Raw genomic sequence first — 16,927 nt, forward strand, 5'->3', positions numbered from 1 at the left:
CCTCCCCTCTAGAACCCTCAGTTTGTTTTTCAGAGTCCATTGTCTCTCATGGTTCATTCCCCTTCATTTCTCCCTTCATACTATCTTCTCTTCTTTTTAACATATAATGTATTACTTGTTTCAGAGGTACAGGTCTGTGATTCAACAGTCTTACACAATTCACAGCACTCACCATAGCACATACCCTCCCCAGTGTCTATCACCCAGCCACCCCATCCCTCCCAGCCCCACCACTCCAACAACCCTCAGTTTGTTTCCTGAGATTAAGAATTCCTCATATCATTCTTAATGAAAGCACAGGAGACAAGCCAGCATATCAAGGTCCTCACTTTTAGGCCTGAAGCCAATCATGTTCTAAAAAGGAAACCTTACTCCCCAGACTGCTTGTCACTTTTTAGTCCTCATGTTAGCATTAGACCCGACTGCTGGGAAGCTGCATGTTTCTATGGCAAGCTAATTGGCATTTGGCATTGCCTCACTCTTCTGGCCATGGGAGGACTCAACTAATTGCTTCTGATCTGAAAGGTACCCCTTTGTTGGGGAGGCCAGGGGTCCTGCTTACCCTGGCTTAACTGGAGGAGAGTGTCAAGGACCTCCTACGCCCTTAGGTATTGCTGAGATGCTGAGAAATGACGCAGGAGTCACCCTCCTTCCTCCAGCAGGGTACAGAGAGGGGTAAACATCCACAGTGACCTTTGATTCACTGGGCACCCCTCGAAAGGAAACAGAGCTGCAACATTTATAAATTCTCTTCCTTTCGCAGGAACTGCCTTCGGGTACTCATGATTTATGCATCGTTCTCTTTGCAGACACTTACTTAAATACACAAGAAGTGGGAATCAGAGCTGGAGAGGCTGCTCCGCCCCCCGCCCCCCACCCCCAACAGCTGAAATCCCAGCTTCCCATCTTATTTGTTCTTCTTCATAAGAAATTACTCATGAGGAAGAGTGAATATCAAAACTCTCCCCTTGGGGTGGGTTTTAGCACTTTTTAAATTTGACAAATAAAGTAGTTAGCAATCCAGGGGAGAGCTTAGCAGTTTTCCACTCACTCACGCACTTTACTGATTCATAACAACATTTAGCATTTACACAGTTCATGGGACTCTGAAACTGTTTATAAGCTCTCGGTTGTTGTTAGCCCTCAAGGGTCACCTTGCTTTATAAACCAGCAAGTGCCATTGTGGACAGGAAGTGAGTAACCCAAAGGGCTAGTGAGTCAGAAACAGAATTGGGAATGGGGATTTCAAACTCTTGGGCCAGCCCCAGTGAAGATTTGGAAGAAGGCAGGTCAGAGTGGTAACTGGGTGGGGGGTTATGTGCCTGTGGCTCTTCAGGATTCCTATCACCAGAGCACTGAGTCCCCAGCAAAACTATGGTTTTGCCTTTCACATTTTCCCCTGGGAATCAATAAATACATCCATTTATTCAGCCAACAGGAGCTGGGCACCTACTCCCTACTCTGCCCCCACTACTGTGTTAGGGCTAAGGATGTAAGTCTAATGGAAGAGACAGACAGGAGACACGGGAGGACAAAGCCACAGTGACTCTCAGGTAAGCTCTGTACCTACAGTCTGCTCACAGCTCTGAGAACACAGACTGGAGAAGACCCAGTTCTTCCCGGGGGTGGGAGGGAATGGCCTGAGAAGATTCTCCCAAGGGACAGCTGAGCTAATCATGAAAGGTAAATTAGTTGGGTGGAAAAATGAGGGAAAAGCATGCGTTTGCACACTGAGCAAAGGCAGTGTGAGCGCTTGGGGCAGGCGTGTTGTGCATGGAGGGCCACTCCATATCAGGGGCCAAGAGGGGTGCTGGGGACAGAAGACAGCCTCCCGGAATGTGGGTGACAGACAAAGGACTGAGAGTGAATGAAGACGATGAAAGGGGGAGGAAAGGTATAATGCAGAGGGCTGGGGAAAATCTAGAAGTGAGAAAGAGACATCAAATATAGACTCCTCTCTCAAGAAGTTTGACTGGGAGAGGGGTCGAGATTTTTGCTAACTCTCTCACATACGCAGCTGGACGCAATCCGGATTCCTTAACAAAGTAAAAAGGAAGAACACTGGCATCCTTGATCAATTCTTATTATTGAAATAGAATTTAATTTTTTAAAGTGCAATTCATGGGGAAAACACCTATTCCCCTTTTGCAAAAAAATCTGTTTCAGGGGATGACCTTGACTCTTACCTATTCAATAAAAGCAAATTTTACTCTGCTATGAAGTCTCTAGGAGGTAAGCCAAGTATGTCCCACAGCTCACTGTTGTCAATGGACTCTGGACAAATGTTGCATCTGGAAGAGAGGAACTGGGTCTTCATGCCATATTCTCATCAGAATGCACTTCACAGACTCTAGGTGTCTTGAGGAGAAAAAAATGTTGAATGATGATGCCAGCAGCTAAGTTTTGGCATAACCTACAGGAGTTCTCTATAGACCACTGGACTAACTCAGCCACTGGAACATACCAGAAGTTTCTCCCTGTGGGAGAGACAGAGTAGCTAGCTCAAAACCAGTATGATGTCTTGACAATTGCCACCCAACACCCCAGTGGCATGGGGCCTCTCATATACTCAGAGCAGAGGTAAATGAGCAGAAAGCATTCCATTCTTGCCAGAAGCTTTCCTTCTGTGTTCTCTGGCTCATGTCTATTCCAGAGCATCCTCAATTTTTTCATCTGTTTATTTAAATTATATATAGTCATCCCATTTATTTCTTGTCCTTTCTCATTACTTGAAATATATTGGCAAACTGCAAAGAGCAAAAATAATCCTACCCCTTAAAAAACAGTTATACAACAAAATAAGAAGGGAAAAATCTCCCAATACAACTCTGCCGAGATAACTTACAAAATGATTTATTGTTTATCTATCCTATTTTTTTCTTAGTAGATACATATATCTTTTCTAACAACCAAAAAAAGGATAGTATAAATTGGACTCTGACTTACTTTCTCACTTAATACATCTGGACAATTTTTTAGAAAATGCTATAGACCTCCCTCTTCTTCTGGATGACTGCATAGTATTCCATAGATGTATTAATGTGTTCAACCATTAAGTTAATCATGCCTATTTATTCCAGTTTGTTACAACGTTTGCTGTTACCTACAATGCAGCAAAGAACGTCCTTGCAAATGAGTCTCCATCACACCAATAATAATAAAGTGAAGTGGGAAGAATATCAGCAACCAGATTCCATCTTGATTGCTTTGACCCTCATCAGCATTAGGTGTAGACAGACATCTGCCTTCTTAAAACACTTTCATCTCTTGGCTTTTGTGATTGCACACTCCTCCCTATTTTCCTCCTGTCCCAACAACTACTTCTCAGTTTCTTCTTCATCGATCATTCACAAATATTTGTCATTTGTCTCCCACCGGGACCGTCACTGGGAATACAGTGATGAATAAACATAGAGTCCCGGCTCTCACAGAGTTTCCCATCATAGAGAAGAGATGGTCGATGAACATGTCATACAATATCGAACAATATAGAAAGTGATAAGGGCTATGAAGAGAACTAAAGCAGATCTTGGGAAAGAGAATTGGGGGTGCTCTTTGGATAAGGTGTCAGGAAAGGTCCCTACAAGGAGGTGGCATTTGAGTAGCAATCTGAACAAAGCAATGGATGGAGTTCTGGGACTATCTAGGAAAGGGTATTTGCAAGTAGGGGGAATAGCAAGTGTTGTGGCCCAGAGGGGAACATGCCCCTCCATTCGGAACAAGAAGGCTGGCGTGGCAGGATTTAGTGAAGAGGGTGGGGTGACCAGAGTGGTCTGTCAGAGGGGTCTCTAGATTGTAGTAGTGAGCCATGTTGATGGCTCATTCTAAGGCAGTGGAGCCTGGGCCGTGGTAAGGATTGGGGGAAATCCACAGGTCCCGCTGATGGTTGGGAGGTGGGCTGTGAGAGAAAGGGAAGGGTCACTTGGGTCCTTTGCCAACCCTCCCCCCTCCACTTACTCTCAGGCTGTGAAAGGGGCCATGGACCTCTCGTCTTCCCTATCTATACATTTCCTAGTGGTGACTTCATCTTATCTTGAGCTTTACATACCATCAATATGCTGATGATACCAAGTCGATAACCACATGTCTTCTTGATAGTTCCTTTGGGATACCCAATAATCTACTTCAGATATAGCATGCTCATACAGAACTCTTGATAACATCAGCCTTCACCCCCCAAAAGTTCCTCCCCCAGCCTTCCCCATCTTAGTTAAAGAGATTCCATCTGAATGGTAAGAGCACAGGACTCTGGAGCCTGCCTACGTGGGTGGGTCCTGGCTTGGCCACCTGCTGGTTATCTGATATTAGACAAGTTGCTTTATGTCTCTGTGATTTAACTATAGAATGGAGGGACAATCATGGAAACTACATCACAGGGTTGTTATGGATTCAATGGTTTATTACCTACCAAGCCCTTAGCCCAGTGTCTGGCACAGGGTAAAGCCCGGTGTAATTATTTTCTGTTATATTTATGCCACTTCTCCTGGTTGCACACCCTCTGAAATCATCCTGACACGTCACTTACTCGAAAAAGAACAGGAGCCGGTCTAGGGTCTAGGAGACAGTCGTATCTCAAGAGAATGGCACCAGTTATGTAATTATTATTTAGTTAGGTGAGACAGGGCAATGGAAAAAGCACATTATTTAGAATCAGATAAGAATTGATTCCAAATCTTACTTCTACCACCTACAAGCTGGGGCTACTTGGAAAGTTACTTAACATTTCTAAGTCTCCATATCCTCATATTTAAAATAGGAATAATATTACATATCCTTCAGGGTACTTGTAAACTTTAAATAGAATAATGCATATAAAGTGTCAGCTCAGTGCCGGATAATAGCTATGATTATTAAGGGATTTGGCTTTCTCGGCCCCGGAGTCCTCATGCGGCATCAAAGGAAAGAAGCAATTGACAATAAATTCCTCTGTAACGGATCCATAGGTCATTTGGGAAAACAAAAACACAAAAGGCTTTGTAACGTCCCATGCTGCCGGGAGACTGCAGCCCCAGACCGTGGATCATGGCATGGACGGGAGTGTCCTCTGATTACAGGTACCAGTCTCGCAAGGGTCACCTTTGCAATCAGCCCAGGCCCCAGGGGTAAAAAAACATGTTGTGAGCCCATTTCTAACTCTGCCTCCAGTTCTCAAGAGCAGAACAAAACCATTAATGTTTAATATTTAAACAAAAACCTTCCATTATTAATCACTGTAAGCCCCAGTGATGATTATTAAAACATAATGGATAAGGTCTTATTTTTAAAGCTTGATTTTTAATGACTAAGATAGAAATCAGAACTAAAAAAAACCATGGAGCCCCCTTGTTTTCTAGAGAGTGTTCTTCCCTGGGGAAATGGCCTAGCTCCTCTGAAAAGCTAGAGCTGCCTTTCTCCCTCAGGAGATTTCCAGTGGCATACCCTGGGTAAGAGAGTACTCTTGGGGAGGGCCAGGACACTGACTTCCCAGGCTCTGGGTCACAAGGCCATGGCCAGGATAAGAGACCATTGATGCTACGCCCCCCCGCCCCCCACGCCAATTCCTGACCCCTCAGCCACAAGGCATCTGGTGCAGCCTGTGGGACCCCAGGTATAAGGTACTGGGCACTTAAAAATAAGCTCATTTTTTTTTTAAGATTTTTATTTATTTATTTATTTGTCAGAGAGAGAGAGAGAGCACAAGCAGGGGGAATGTCAGGCAGAGGGAGAAGCAGACTTCCCGCTGAGCAAGGGGCCCAATGTAGGACTCGATCCCAGGACTCCAGGATCATGACCTGAGCCGAAGGCAGACATTTAACCGACTGAGCCACCCAGGCATCCCTAAGCTCATATTTTCATTGCTGGCCACTTGTGGGGAGTTTCACGACATGGAATGATTCTCCCTTATTTACTAGGACAACTGGGCCCACACCTACATCCTAGAGCCAAGGAGGAAGGGCCAGAAGGCAGGGAGAGAAGGAAGGGGGCCAGACCCAGTCTCCACTCTGCTGCTCCCTGTAAGTATCAGTGCACAGGTGGGAGCTGGACCTTCCAGACAATTGTGCACTAGGAGCTAAGTGGATTAGCCTACTTGGTAGAACAGGCTAGATAGCTATAAGGGGGGATATCCCTTTAATAATGGCAATCAAAAAAGTATAAAATTCTTAGGAATACATTTAACAAGAGATGTTCAGGGCCTATGTGAAGAAAACAATAAAATTCTATTGAAGGGCAGAGGATATTTGAATAAATGGAAAAATAAATTCTATTTTTGGACATGTCCTCTATATTATAAAGAAGTAAATTTCCTGAAATCAAATGGCAAACTCAATGCAAATCCCAAGGAAAAAAATTTCAGGGTTTTTTCCTTTAATACAGAAAAAAAAAATTGATATCAAAATTCTTCTGAAAGAATAAGCAGAATAATGAGCAAATATTAGTCCCACAAGATATTAAAACATATGATACAAGTATAAAAATTAAAGTGTTATGCAGTAATTAACACAAAACTCAGTAATACAAAATGCAGAAACAGACTTAAATATGAACGAGAATTTGATACAGGGTAAAAGCGAGGCAGGAAAACTGCCTTAGTCATTTGGACAAATAGGCATCTCTACCACCAAAACAAGTTCCAAATGGAGCAAATATCTAAATGTAAAAATATACATTAAAATTTATAATCTTAGGGGCGCCTGGGTGGCTCAGATGGTTAAGCGTCTGCCTTCGGCTCAGGTCATGATCCCAGGGTCCTGGGATCGAGTCCCGCATTGGGCTCCCTGCTCCTTGGGAGCCTGTTTCTCCCTCTGCTTCTCTCTCTCTCTCTCTCCGTCTCTCATGAATAAATAAATAAAATCTTTAAAAAAAATCTTTATAAAATTTATAATCTTAGTATGGAACTTTCTAGATGGTCACCTAACACTATATATCAGCATCATAGAGTTTGATCCAGCATTTCCGTTTGTGAGAATTTTTGCCAGGGACTTAATGGGTCAAATTCACAGAGAAATCATGTATCAGGATGTTCACTACACACTGTTTATGATAGGGAAAATTTGGAAACAACTTAAATATTGGCTAAATAAATTATGGCACATGCATACAATGACACCCTACGTAGCCAGTTAAAATAATGACACATCACCACAATGTTACTGTGCTTTCTGAGCATCCCAGGGATTTGTGCTTGCTTACAGCGCCAGCAGAGGTGTGTGTGTCTATAGCTCCATCCTCAGCAAAACCAGGAAGTGTTATCTACATGCTTACTCTTTAGAGCTGTTGGGGTTTTTTTCCTGCTGAATAGGCACATGCCATTGACCTCCACTATGCACGGTTTGCCCTGCAACATCCTCTAAATGTCCCGCTGAAACAATTGATAGTCCAGAGCAGAAGACCTGAGCACCCGATCTGCAGAGCAGAGACACTTCAGGAGGTCCCTGTGTCCCCCAGAATTGCAGGCCCAGTTTTGGTGTTTCTGCAAATAACTGACCATTGACCGGATATTGCATCCATTGCAGACGTTGGTGGCATTTCCATCTTCACCTCCCCAGTGAGCTGTGGAAATTGATTGAGTTCAGGCTGGGGACCCTGAAGCTGCTACATAAATGCTGAAATCATTAAGCTTCAGAGCGTGTAACATTCTGCTTGTGGCCTTGGGGCCGGAAGACCAGCTGTTGCACCTGGTAATGACTTCACTTTCATCCAACTACGATAACTCAAGAGTGAGCAATTTTTGGTTTTGATCTTGTTCATATTGAGATTCAGCTGAGGCTAATTACCCCCACAACTCCCTTGAGAGAAGTGGGAAATAAGAAGCATCTTTAACACCCTCACAACGTGCTAAAGACAAATCTCTACCGAAGCAGAACTACCACAGGGCAACTCACGATGGAAGTGCACTGTTGCCTTTGGTTGGTAGGTCAAGAGGACAGCTGTTTGTGTACTTTGAAGGGATTCTCAGGGGAAGAGACTTAGGGGGGACCCATTAACACACGTCTCAAAAAGATGACTCAGCTTGGGACATAATTAAGAGTAATCATCTCAGAGCAATTTTTTTATTGTCTTGTTTATTTTCTTGTTTCCTGGAGTTGTCGTGGCTCAAAAAATAAACACGGCGCTTATATAATAAAAGTGGTTTAAGTTATTATTCCAAACCTTTGAAGATTAGTTTTCAAACTGTTAAACATGTTAAGCCTACCAGGGAAGTGTCTGTAGAAGCCTGAAGTTAATGGCAGTTTATAAGAAGTGGTTATTGGTTACAATGGAAGGAGAGAACGTAAGCTACCTATGTTTTATTCAGGCCATACTAGTCCTGCAAAGATAAAGCTCAGGGGTAAATTAGCAGTGAATAAAGACACAAATATGATCTCTGTGGCACCTAAACACTATGCTCTATTTTACATTTTTCCCCATGGGCACACAGATAAAACAGAGTCATGGTATGCTGGAAAGGCAAACTAAAGCCATCTTTTTAATTAGGTCTAACCCCCTCTTCAGTATTCCAGAAATTCCAACAGAAAGCCAATAGTAACTGCTGAGACAGAAACTCCTAGGAAAGAGTACTGGCTTTAGATTCAGGATCTAAATCAAGAGAAAGTTAAAGACTGAGAGAAAGGTACAAAATCATGCTATGAAAATCATTTCTAAAACTCAACAAAATCAGTTGTAAATTTTTTTAGATTCAATTCCTTTAATAAAGAATACCATGCTTTTTTTATTATGTAGAGGAAATTTGAGATTATGACTCTAAAGAGATTTGAACAGAAGGACCCACATGGCTCTCAGTAAAATCCATGTACCCATCACTTGGTGACAGACTGCCTGAATTACAGGGCTACAGAAAGGAAAACCCTCTTTAAAAGCTTCACCTATAAAATTAAAGTTATCTTACAGCAGAAAGCATCTCCTATGTGTGCTCAAATGTGCATATATAATCTGGAATGTGTATATATTTTCCTGATAAAATCTTCTGTTTCTCCTCATCTCTTTGGCAATGAAATATTTTCTGCTTTTCTATTTTATATCGTATTCTCTAAATGCCAAACTTTAATAAAATTGTAGGCATCCTTTATTTTTCCTTCACTCATGCATCCCCTTGAGTCTATATCCCCAGAAACAAATAACTGGGAGCAACCTATTATTTTCTGATGCATAGAATTCTATCATTGAAGACAGGAACAAAGATTCTGAGGGAATCTTCATCTTCAGTTCTTAAATTATCCTCCTCCTACCTCCCAGCCCAGCCCTCATCCCCATTCTTCTGACCTCCCTTCTGCTGTGATAGATTGTTAGAATAATGGTTCCCAGTGAATCACATCTGCTTGAGGTCTATGTCCCTTTGGTCCTCCCATTAAAAGGTGGACTCATTTCTCCACCCCTCGAATCTGAATGTCCTTGGGACCTGCTTGGACCAGTAGAATGCGGCAGAAGTAGCACTGTACAACTTCTAGGGCCTAGGCTTGAAGACCCTGAGCCCACCCTGTTGTGCAATAGCCCATTCTAGTGTACTGGAGGATAAGAGGTCATGGGAAAGAGACTAGACAAGACCTAGCCAACAACCAGCATTTACTGCTGACAGTGAGTGAGGCCATCTTAGACCCTCCAGCCCCAAACTCTTGCAACTTTTATTGCAAGACAAGCAACAGAATGATGTAGATTTTCCACCCTCACAATCACAGGAGATAATAAATCATTGCTGTTTTAATAAAGCCACTGAGTTTTGAGGTCATTCGTTATGCAGCAATTGATAGCTGATAGTTTCAAGAAACCACGTCTCATGGGAACATTTCTACAAAAGGAAGAGAAATATTTCCTCTCCTTCCTTTGATATACTCCCACTACTGGCTTACATTGTCCTGATCTCCACATTCTGGAAACACGCCATTAAACATTCATTCTCGAGTGGGGCCTTTGCTCTGGCTTGCCTCTTGAATTATCAAAGGACTCTTCTTATGTTCATTCTTCTGCCCATTAGCAAATGTTTGAGGGAGGGAAGGAAGAAGATGGCTTAACCTGAGCTCTCAGAAGGCCAAAGCAGTATATTCAAACACCATTTTGTATGTGCCCAAGGTGAAGTCCTAGGTGGTAGGCACTGAATAACATTTACTTAAAGATGACAATAAGGGAGGAGCAGGGAAGGTCACCATTAAAGACATTGAGTCCCATCTGATTTAGGACTTCACGCTGCAGACCCAAACTCCCTAAAACACTGGGACATCCAGAGGCAGAAACATGACTGGGCTGTAATACTTTAAAGCTGCTACAAGGAGTACATTAAAAAGATTCTGCTATATTTTCGATAAATTCCCTTCACAAATATGTGGTATATTAGTAATCTGCCATGAGGGGAAAAACAAATTGTAACAGCATCTTGATGTAGGAGGAAAGTACACGTATGGGGAAAGTGCCGGATGTTTCTTTCAGGGAGGAATGAGGTGCAGGGCTCCAGTAATTCCCAGAGTTTGAAAGGTGTGCTGCAGAAGCATGGCTGGGGACTAAAAATCTCCTGACTTTCTTTAATAAGGTCACAAAACAAAATTTAACTCAAGTTCTGGAAGGATTCTTCTGAGAAAATCCAGATTATCACAGCCCAAGAGTCAAAGATGCACAATTCCTACCTACACCGACCAAATGCTGCAGCAGTACCTGGTAAATCATTAAAAAGTAGAAAGGCAGGTCGTTTTTGTGAAAATTATGGCCTTTGTTCCTTATCAGCCGGCTAAACTTGGAACGTTAACCGGAAGAGAGAAGCCACACAAACATGGGAAGCAATCTTCAGATCTGGATCAGACTGCTGTTGAACTTGGCTTCATCCAGTGGAAACCAACTCCTAGTTAGAAATGACCTGAGCCGGGAAGTGAGTGTGGGTCTCATTCCTTAGCAGGACCCTGTCTCCCGACTAAGATTTGCTGTTATTATGGGACCACTGCTATTATTGGCTTGTTGTTTGGTTTGGTTTGGTTGTTTTTCTTTTTTTTTTTTTTAAGATTTTATTTCTTTATTTGACAGAGAGAGAGATAGCGAGAGCAGGAACACAAGCAGGGGGAGTGGGAGAGGGAGAAGCAGGCTTCCCGCCGAGCAGGGAGTCCGATGTGGGACTCGATCCCAGGACCCTGGGATCATGACCTGAGCCGAAGGCAGACGCTCAACGACTGAGCCACCCAGGCGCCCAGTTTGGTTGTTTTTCTTTTAGTTGTTTTTAATGTTCCACATTTCTTACGTGCTGCTGCCAGATGTTAAACATTAGTTGGCTCCCCTACAGCCTATATTCTAAAAACAAATAAAATGAAGACTACCAGAGCTATAAAATAAATAAAATCCACAAAACCAAGTATGTTGACTTGCCAGGCAAGGAACACACACGAGTGAAGAGATTTGCTGAGTAGTTAGTTGAGGGGGGAAAGTCAGATGGTTTAATCTAGAAAGAGGAGTCCCCAGTGATGGGAAGCTTGAAAACCAGCACTCTGGAAATTAATCTACAGGTCTGTACGTGGCTGGTTCAAACAGATCCAAGTGTTCATTGTTCAGGAAAGAGTCTTTAGTTGGGTCCAGTAGAGGGTTGGTTTGGGGTCCACTTCAGCTGGGTAGAATCGGTTGTGATAAAACACATTTAATCTTGATAAGGTATGTGTTGCTAGAAGGGGAAATGTTTCCTTTTAATATTCCCACCTGCTCCTTCTCTATGCAAGCTCCATATATGAGCTGTTCATGCACCAGGTAATTTGTCTCCCCTTATAGTCCTTAGCTCCGTGCTTTAAAATTTCATAGTCATCTTCAATAAAGGTTTGTAAAATGTGTATATAAATGAATGACATTCCTGTGCTCAGGTGGTCTTCACTGCTCTGCCCCAGATTCGCCCTTCTGCCCAAATTCCACTTTCATCTAGAATTTTGTTTCCAGAACTAAAAATTATGCTACAGAATACTAAAAGGAAAATAAAGTGAGACTAGAACTGCAAAATTCTCTGGGAACAGCAAATAGTAGCTGGTAAAAATACTTCTCCGTGATTACATCAGAGAATCATGACCCACCCAACCCAGGGTTCTTATTAATTTTTAGGGACATCACTTCACAAATGTCAAAACCTTTCAGGACGTAGCAATAGATGCAGAGAGGAGGAGGTGAGCAAGGAAGGTATTAGAAAGTGGAAGAAAACAGAAAAAAAAAAAAAGGAAAGCTTATGTACATCACTGTGGTGAAGAGCAAAGAGGAATTAAAGAAAAATCATTTTGGGGGAAAAATATTAGAGCTGAAGAAATCTGACTGAGCCGGGGGCATGTGTAAGCAGAAGGCCATGGAGAAACAGTGGCAGCTGGAGAAGCCTGCAAAGCTAAGCAAGTCTGTTTCTGCAGAGTCTGGGCAGGAAAATGCTGTTGGCTAAAGCAGAAAATAAAGTGATTTTTTTTCCCCAGCTGATGCTTCTCTGGGATCCTGCCAAGGCTCTATTCTGCAGAACTAGAAACTGAATAAATAGACTAATTTATTCAGAAGATGTGTCCCTTAGTTCTCTCTCCAGAATGGTGTCAAACCTGCCCAGGATACCAGAAATTTCTGTGAATTTGGATGACAAGGCATTAGCCAGCATGTTTCTCTTCATCCCACAACACCTGCTCCTGAAAAGGAAGCATTCGCTCCTTGCATGCAAATCATTTTTTATAAACAAGGCATCTAATGAGCATTTGATGAAATTCCCTAGAGCAGGTAAGACTTGTATTAGACACAAACTCAGAAATGAAGAAGAAACTCATTATTTACAAGCCCAGAGCTAAGCATTTGCTATCAAACTACTATCCTCAGTCTTTTCTTGGGGCGTAATTAATAATTCTCCAAAATCCTCTGTGAATATTTGCCCAGCTGTGGCACCCAGAGACTTGCCTGTATGTTCAGAGTCCGTGTTTGAACTGTGACAACCTTAGAGATCATCTAGTTAAATGCCTTCTCTTGGGAGAAGAAAATGCAGCCGGGAGAGGTGAGTGAATTACTCAAGGTTACACAGCTAATTAGGAAAAGGTCTTCAATTTTCAATGTTTTTGTCACAGCACTGTGACACACACCTCCCTCAGTTGTCACCCACACCCTTCTCCTCCACCTTAACTGCATCCCTCACCACTCAGTGATGCACTGGGCTCCCATAATAGAAAATGGCCAACAGTGCTTTGAACCATAAAAATGATCGTTGCTTTTCTTGATGAGAGGCTGGAGGTAGGTGGTCCCAGGGTCTGTTCTGAAGCTTAATAATGCAGTGAAAAACCCAGGCTTTTCTCATCCTGTTTGAGCATCTGCAGTATATGGACCTCACATCCTCGGACGGGTGACCTCATGGTGACAAGATGGCTTCCACGGTTCCAGGCATCACACAGTCAGACCAGGCCCCAAAGAGGAAAGAAAGGGACGGACAGAACAGGGCTTTGTTTTCTTTCTTTCTTTCTTTTTTTAAGATTATTTATTTATTTGACAGAGAGAGACACGGCGAGAGAAGGAATACAAGCAAGGGGAGTGAGAGAGGGAGAAGCAGGCTTCCCGCTGAGGAGGGACCCTGATGCAGGGCTTGATCCCAGGACCCCGGGATCATGACCTGAGCTGAAGGCAGACGCTTAACGACTGAGCCACCCAGGTGCCCCAGGGCTTTGTCTTCATGGAGAGGAAAATCTTTCCCAGAAGTAAGATTTCCCTTTTTGTCTCTTTGGCCAGAAGTAGGTCACATGGTCACCACCAGCTGCAAAGAAGTCTGGGAAGGAAAGTATCTAGCAAACAGTAACAGAAGTGACATGACTGGGTTAGACCAGTAATGACACATTGTCATCACTAACAAAACCAGGATTCTATGACACGGCAGAAGGCGATTGTGGCTGCTACGTAGGTACGCCAGTTAACTATCAATGTGTAACAAGCCTCCTCTAACACTCAGTGGCTTAAAACAGCAATCTTTCGGTATTTCTCATGTGTTTGGAGGTCTGCTGACCCAGCTGGGCTCAACTGAGTGGTTCTGATGATCTCAGCTGAATCTGCTCACATAACTGTGGATCACTGGGATGTCTGGACTGATCTGGGCTGGGCTCCACATGCGTCTCCTCCGTAGGACCAGCGGGCCCCTCAGGAATGTTCTTCTCATGGTACGGACTGAGGCACAAGAACACAAGCAGAGTCACACAGAGCCGCCTAAGCTCTAGGCTTGGGACAGGAACACTGTTACTTTCTGTCCCATTCTATTATCCAAAGCTAGTCATACGGCCAACCCCAAAGTCAGAGATGATGAAATACACTAGTAGGAGGAGATGCAAAGTCACCTGGCACAGTGTTCGGGGTCCAAAAAAAGCGAAGACCTGGGGCCAATTATGCAACCTAACTCGCCAAGCAACCCGCACTGTGTGCCAAATCCCTTTTCATTCACTCTCCTCCCCCAAACTCACTCACTTCCCTTACACTTTCTTCTGTACCCCCTTCTGCAGGAGACTCAATGTGTGTGTCCCCCTCCAAATTCCTATGTTGAAACCCAATCCCCAATGTGACAGTATTTGGAGGTGGGGCCTTTGAGAGGTCATGAGGTGGAGCCCCTCAGGAACGGGACTAGTGCCTTTATAAAAAGACCCCACACTGTTCTCTCACCCCTTCCACCAGGTGAAGACACAGCCAGGAGACAGACACAGGAAGTGGGCTCTCGCCAGACGCTGTGTCTGCCAGCTCCGTGAACTTGGACTTCCCAGCTTCCGGAACGGTGAGAAATAAATGTTGTGTATAGGCCCCCCAGTCTGTGATAATCTGTTAGAGCAGTCCAAATGTACTAACACGCCCTCCCACCCACTCTGTTGTCATGTTTTCCCTTTTCTGTGTTCACAATGGGGTGAGCATGAAAATCCTTGATGGAAAGCACTTTGGTGGGTGTGGGGTACCATCGGCAGTAAGCGGGGTGTCATATCAGACACGCATCAGAGGCCCCAGAAGCCAGGAGCTTTATTTACTACTGCCCCGCGGTGGGGCTCAGCCACCTTAGACGTGCAGGGAAGCATGAGGAGGACAACGGTCACCTCAATGCTCAGTTCCTTCCAGGTCTGGAACTGCCCCAGTTTTTTGGGTGTTCACACAATAGAGCCTGTCAGAGGACTCAGGAATTTCATGTGACTGTACCTGACTGCAAAAGTCCCCAGGAGGCTTTTCAAAACCTAGTCCTTGTTTATCTTAAGACACTTAGGCTGCTGTCCCAAGGCTGAGAGGCGTTCCCAAAGCTTTGGATTAAATTCACACTTCATTCCTTTCTCATTGTGCATTTCAGCTGAGAATGCTCTTGAGAAAGGTATCTTTTGCTTGGTTTGTAGGTTTTACTCTCCTAAAAACAAATCAGTACAGAATGCAACCTGCTCTCCATTTGCTAGTTACTTGCAAATTTTAAAAAGCTTATTCTCTAATGTATGTCTGTGTTTTCAACAGAGATGGTGAAAATTCACTGAGGCAGAACGAGAGAGGGCCTAATGAATTTCTAGTGGGCCCTACCAATCCACTGGATTGACCATCCTGGTTCAATTCACTCCTTTGCTCTTCATTATGTTCAGGTTTTCCTGCCATAACCTCATGTTCACAGCTACCCAAGGGAATAAGGTCCTCTGGGCTCTGATCACAAACCCAGAACTCAGGCCTGCCTCCACCCAGCAACTCAGCAACGAGTGGACGCATACCCTGGGGACCCATCTGGAACTTTTTTCTGTCCCACTTCCTTTGGGTGGCAAGGAGTGGTCTGTGATGCCAATTGCCTGGGACTGCATCTGAGTGGTGGCTGGCTGGCTATTTGACAGCTCCTTGACTGAAAGGGGATGAGACCATGGGTCTGTCCTAAAGAAGCTCTCCATCGGGACCGGCCCTGGATTCTAAGTCCAGCTCCTTCTGTAACACGCTGGGAGACCTTGAGTTTGTCACTTACACTCTCTGAGCCTCTGTGTCTTCATCATCATGTGAATTTGCCACCAAGTTAAAAACCTTCAGCACTCATTTTTCACGTGGTCAGCCAGGCGAGCAGTGTCTTGGGGTGTCAACCGTGCAAACGCCTTCACTTAATGAACTTTGACACAGCTCTGAGGAGCAATGCTGTGCTTGAGTGCTTCCAGTATCAGGTGCGCTCAACTCCTACTTGTACTTACTATAATTCCTTTTAATCTTCTGTGGAGAAAACGAGACAAAGCCTACAAGTAGTCAAGAGATTCTGAGATAATCTTGTTGGCAAACCTGTCAGTAAAATCAGTCACTAGTTTCTTCTAAGGGCTGGCAGTATTCTGGAACATCTCATGGAGGCTCAAAGAGGGAAGCATTGAGAAAGACTGACAGCATCCTCCTGGTGAGGTCTGTGTTCTTTAGATGGGCTTGTGTTATGAACAGCAAAACACTAGATGCTGATTTCCGCTGGGAATGTTCTGTGTTCTCTGAAGACTAATATGGTGCTATGAGCTGAATTGAGTCCCCCCGAAATTTTTACATTGAAGCCCTCCCCCCACCGAGTGGATGGTATTTGAAGGTGGAGACTTTGAAAAGTTATAGGTTTAAATGAGGTCATGAGGGTGGAACCCTCATGAGGTGATTAGTGCCCTTATAAGAGACCCCAGAGTGCTTGCTTTGCTTTTCCTCCTTCTCCCCACACCCCGCCCCCACCATCTCACCACCACCCCCTGGCCAGGTGAGGATAGAGTGAGGTCTACAAGGCAGGAGAAGAGCCTTTACTGGGGAACTGAATTGGCCAGCACCTTGATACTGGACTTTCCAGCCTCCAGAAGGGTGACAAAATAAATTCCTGCCATTTAAGTCAACCAGTCTATAGTATTTTAGTTATGGCCACCCAAGCTGACTAACACAAACAGGATTAAGTGATAGCAGGGTATAAGGGAGCAGGATAAGCTTCACTGAGGAAGGCATTTTTTTTTTTAAAGATTTTATTTATTTATTTGAGCCAGAGAGAATGAGAGAGAGAGAG

At 43.9% G+C, this 16,927-nt stretch overlaps 1 long non-coding RNA gene across 1 annotated transcript; it reads left to right on the forward strand.

Moving 5' to 3' along the window:
- Window positions 1–1,269: 1,269 nt before the first annotated feature.
- Window positions 1,270–16,906, forward strand: LOC135363844 (uncharacterized). Its single transcript, XR_010410039.1, has 6 exons — window positions 1,270–1,553; window positions 4,944–5,054; window positions 7,494–7,658; window positions 13,433–13,634; window positions 14,593–14,689; window positions 15,400–16,906. It is a non-coding gene; the product is annotated as an uncharacterized LOC135363844 (long non-coding RNA).
- Window positions 16,907–16,927: the final 21 nt, after the last annotated feature.

Source organism: Mirounga angustirostris, unplaced genomic scaffold (genome assembly GCF_029215605.1).
Source record: "Mirounga angustirostris isolate CCGP_5_RB_7025 unplaced genomic scaffold, mMirAng1.0.hap1 SCAF_3, whole genome shotgun sequence".
In the NCBI taxonomy this organism is placed as follows: Eukaryota; Metazoa; Chordata; class Mammalia; order Carnivora; family Phocidae; genus Mirounga; species Mirounga angustirostris.